General features: G+C 35.4%; 2 protein-coding genes across 2 annotated transcripts in view; one reads left to right on the plus strand and one right to left on the minus strand.

Annotated features, from left to right (window-relative positions):
• Positions 1–1,710, minus strand: part of LOC137974428 (zinc finger protein 709-like) — a 95,037-nt gene extending 93,327 nt beyond the window's left edge. Inside the window, exons 1-3 of the mRNA XM_068821385.1 lie at positions 1,643–1,710; positions 899–984; positions 50–104 (exon numbers count right to left, since the gene is read on the minus strand). The gene's annotated coding sequence lies outside the window, so the exon portion shown is untranslated. The remainder of the gene's footprint in view (positions 1–49; positions 105–898; positions 985–1,642) is intronic.
• The window catches only part of LOC137973007 (zinc finger SWIM domain-containing protein 5-like), a 435,845-nt gene that overhangs the window by 320,821 nt on the left and 110,024 nt on the right, over positions 1–5,000 (plus strand). The window lies entirely within an intron of this gene.

Genomic DNA, 5,000 nt, shown 5'->3' on the forward strand with positions numbered 1-5,000 from the left:
TTATAAATAACAATTTAAAATAGCTTGTTAAGAATTGAAAGAAGCTTACCTATTTCCTTTCATGAAAAGGTTCAAATTCCAATCAAATACTTCATACACTGTACCTTACACAAAAAAAAGGTGTTTCAATAATTAATATTTATATTGATTATTTCTATTTGACACTAACAATGAGCCCTTCAAAAATTATTTTTCCATTACGGAAGTTCTACTGTCCGTGAATTTTGCTCTTTAAGGCAGATACGTAAGTTGCAACAAGCCTTGACATGACGTGGCAAAATGCTTCAGCACAAGCTGATGTTGAAAAGCTGATCTACAGTGTACCAAGTTTAGTATGTGGTCCGTTCATTCGAACATCAAGGCTCCTTTTGAGTTCATAGATGACGTAGCCATACCATGAAGTATAGGAGGTAAGAGGATGGCACTCACTCACTCACTTCATTCCAATATTATTAATCTACATGTATTAACTCTGATTAAACACTTTTTCCGTATGTCCCATGCTACGTTTCAATTTTGTCCTAGAGTGGTTTTGCGAGGGTTTCAGGGGGGTAGTAAAAGTAGTTGTTTCACTCTGCAGGGCCTGGAGTGGGTGGCACCCTTCTGGCTGAGTCAACTATTTTTCTCATGTAAATGGTTTGCAACATTTTACAAGGAATAGTAGGAATGGTTGGCTTGCCCATGGTAGTTCAGGTAGGTGGGAGACCTTTCTTTCCGGGACAACTTTTCTCCATGTAAATGGAGCCTTCATTTAGACGGTTGAGAAGTTGTCGATTACAGCCGTCAATCTGTTCAATTCATTTGCGTGAGCGCACGGTACTCTATGCAAATCTTGCCACAAATTACTCCAATTTAATACCACTCATATAAGCACTTGTCACAAGAATGGAACGCTAACCTTTTGGAAGTGAGTGCTTTGACCACTTCCCGAGGAAGGGATCGCCATGATCATTAATGATAACAATAATAGAGGCTTCATTTACCCTGCAGAAAAATGTGTCAGTGTGTAAAATACACGCTACATGTGCAGCGACACATGAAACATGAATAATAAAAATCTATTAAGTTAACACAAACATAAGAATAAATGAGAAACTAATATATGTGCAATAGAAAACACGGGATAAATCGAAGGAGCCGATGAAATGTAACATAAATGTGTTCATAAAGTATACAGTACCTGTAGAGTATAATTTTATCTATATGTGAATTATAGAGTCAATATTTAGGCTACTGAACAATGGTGGTTTTTGCTATCAGCATTTTTTAGATATAGTTGAGATAGGTAGGTTGTTTCAGTCTTTTGCCGCAGAATATTGAAACGTCTTTAGTCCTATGGTACACTGTAGTTTTGATTAGCCATAGGAATATTGAGAAGGGAATCGTCTCCTAACGCTCTGTTTCGAAGGCCAGGTCATGATTGTGATTTTCTTGAAGATCAATCGTCAGCGTTGAAATCTTCTTCCATTTGGAAGAGAAAGAAGGCCACATTTTTCCCTAGATCCAGTGTGAACATGTCACGCTTTTGTGTGTAGTTGGCTTTCGAGCAAATCATCCATGACAGGCCCACAAACTTCTCACAATACAAGAACTTTAAAGAGACTGATCTCTCACTTAAAATTTAGCAAACAAACATTCTTACCTTCTGTAAGGGAGTTTTAGCTCACAGCAGCTCGCATCTTCTCATACTTGAATAAAGCCAATATAATTATTCTAGCGTATCCCTTGCAGACCAACAAAGGAGACTAATGTCACGCATGCGCATCATCAATGGTAAATTCAATTTTATTTGCATTGTGATTGGTTGAAAACCTTCGAGACAGTCTTAGAACGCGGGAAGAAAAGATGTCGACGCTGTCGCTAGTTGTAGTTTTTATTGCATTCACTTTCAATGTTATCTATGCACTTGTGGTACAAATACCGAAAGAAGATGGACAAAAGCTAGAAAGACCTCGGCAATTCCTTCTACTTGGGAAAGTCCTTTATCTCGGATGAAACGAAACATGCTTAGATCGGCTGTTTTAGAATGATGCGGTGTGCTCAGACTTGTCAAAGAATTGCGCGAAGTTGGAAAAATTTTGCCTTATTTGCAACGGATATGGTCATGATTGAATGTGCAAATCACAATATTGAATAATGTTACGTATTAAAGTAACTGGAACCGGCATTAAAATTTTCCGCTGTGGTTGTTTCACGTGGATACCCGCGCTTGAAGTGAATGCAAAACAAATTTGCCAGGTTGACGGGATTTGCTTATGGCGCGTCAGTGGTAAATGAGCTGGTAATCCGTTCAAAGGATGTCACAGCTTAAAATTTATCCATGAATGGAGTTAAGGTAAGTAACGGAAAAACATGACAGAAGAATTTCGTTTGTTCTCCCTTTGAAGGGAATACATTCTATCCGGACGAAAGAGTCATTTTGCAAAATGTCAATCGGTTTATAGCTTTTTCTGTTTAAACCGAACTCTGTCATTAAGAGTACAGGACTTTTGTCTCCGACGTTGGTCCACGAAAAGCCGTCAACAGGTGATATTTTGTGAGCCAAAGATAAGGTTTGACTAGAGATATTCCCGGTAAAAGTGGCACAGCGAATACTGAACCCCGACGTTTCGACTTCTTCGTTTACCAAAGGGCTTTTCTTTGTCGACAAAACAGTGCTTGTTTTTTCCACCATCAAGTGTTATTTTCTCTGGACTAAGACATCAAAAGTCTCTGTATTGTTAATGTGTGATTTTCATACCTTCTGGACATTTTTTTGTCTTTTCTCCTCTTGAAATGTGAACTACAACCGTGTATATTTGACGCGCAACTGAAATTTTCTTACCCCAAATCAGACAATGGCGTCAGTGTCCACGTTACTTTCGGTCAAATCTCAGCAAATATGTCTTCGTCCAGCGATCGCCATTAGTATGGAAAGCACATATTTGTGAAGAATCGAACTGCTTTGAAAGTTTTCCTTCAAAAGTGGCAGGGCGCACGAAAATGCCCCCTGAAAGTAAACCTAATTTCCATCGAAACTTGGCACTTTGTGATGCGTTGATTCAACTCTGGTTAAATGCAATGTACTGCAAATAAGACTCTTGCTTTTATTGCAATAAATATTAGTCCCAGCCATTAAAAATTATACTTAATTACATAAAAAATGTTTAGTTAGTGTAGTAATATTTACAAATACAAATGCCTGCTTACCACAACTTTGCACTGCACTTTTCGATTTGATAAATTTCTTACTTTAAATTTGAAGGAAACTGTAGTAATGGAAATTTTAAAGATATTTACAAACTGTATAGTAAAATTTACATGACAAGTAATTATTGTAAAATATAATAATTTTGTTCATGATGATTTACATGATAAGTAATTATACATTATATTTTATAAATAATGTATATTTTAAAATTTTCATTGCCTTGTGTGGCTGCCTTGCATGGGTGTGTGTGTCACTATTTGCACCTTTCTGCTTTTGGAATCCCATTTAATAAATAATACAAATATAACAATTCTTTAAACTTTGTACAGTGAATTATTTTACCTTTGTCTGCACATTCAAGTTTTATGAGACATGTGACTGTGTGCAAGGAATGGCAGCAAAAATAAACAAAAATCAGGTCAATTAAATTTTTTGACACACAAAACAGCCATAATATTCAGGTATACCTTCTCTTCAATTTCTTCTGCAAGTTTTTTGCAGTTACTATAAGTTGCCATACACCAAGAATGAAGTAAAAAATAAATTTAATGAACACAAAATGGTGTGTGATGTTCCATCATCCTAAATCAATTTATATTAATTACTTAACACTGTTGGAATCAATATTAAATTTTATTGGGACATATTATTTACTGGCTCAATTACTGATACGGTAATATTATTGATGTACTATATTTAATAATGCATCCCTTTCACCCCTAAACCGGCCATACTTAGTATTTTACTCATCAATAGGGAACCCCCAGGGGTCAATGGGTTAATTAATAGACTAAAAACATTTAAGATCAATGGCTGCACATTTTGTACATTTTCATCCTGATTTAGATAAATTTACTTTATTCTCTGCAGTGAGATAGTAACTTACCACAAAAGTGAGCAATGAATATGAATAAGCATGAGCTGCCCACATCAAAATTAATAAGTAGTCAATTTTCTGTCAGCGTACTATCACAAAGTCTGCTTTGCCTTTAATTGCCCTTTTAATTTTAAACATTGCACAGAAGACAAGACCTGCTTTATGTATTTCCAGACATCCCAATTTTAATTGTACATTTAATGTGGGTGTAATTTTACGTCTACAAATGGTCAAGTGAAATTTTTACCTCCCCAAAGAGAACTCCTTCAGAAAATTTCATTTCAGTACAACCTACAAGTCTGACGGAAGTGACCACATCATTCGTCACTATTGTATAGATTTCCTTAGAACATCAAGATCACTTTTGAATAATTTGCTGGTAGCATAAATGATGAAAACAATGAATAATTACTTAATAAGTAGTTGATATTCTGTCATAGTTCTATCACAAAGTCTGCTTTGCCTTTAATTGCCCTTTTAATTTTAAACATTGCACAGAACACAAGACCTGCTTTATGTATTTCCAGACATCCCAATTTTAATTGTACATTTAATGTGGGTGTAATTTTACATCTACAAATGAACAAGTGAAATTTTTACCTCCCCAAAGAGAACTCATTCAGAAAATTTCATTTCAGTACAACCTACAAGTCTGATGGCAGTGACCACATCATTTGTCACTATTGTATAGATTTCCTAAGAACATCAAAATCACTTTTGAATAATTCGCTGGTAGCATAAATGATGAAAACAATGAATAATTACTATGGCTAGACTTAATGGCGTATCCAATAAAGTAATAAACTGGAACTTCATTATTGACTCATTTTAGCATATATTATCAAGCATGCCTTCATGATCAGTTGATGTATCTAAGAATAATGTTTTGGTTCCGTTAAATGAAAGTTCTTGAAATTTTTAAGGTAGCGTATC

The sequence above is a fragment of the Montipora foliosa genome, chromosome 10 (genome assembly GCF_036669935.1).
Source record: "Montipora foliosa isolate CH-2021 chromosome 10, ASM3666993v2, whole genome shotgun sequence".
NCBI lineage: Eukaryota > Metazoa > Cnidaria > Anthozoa > Scleractinia > Acroporidae > Montipora > Montipora foliosa.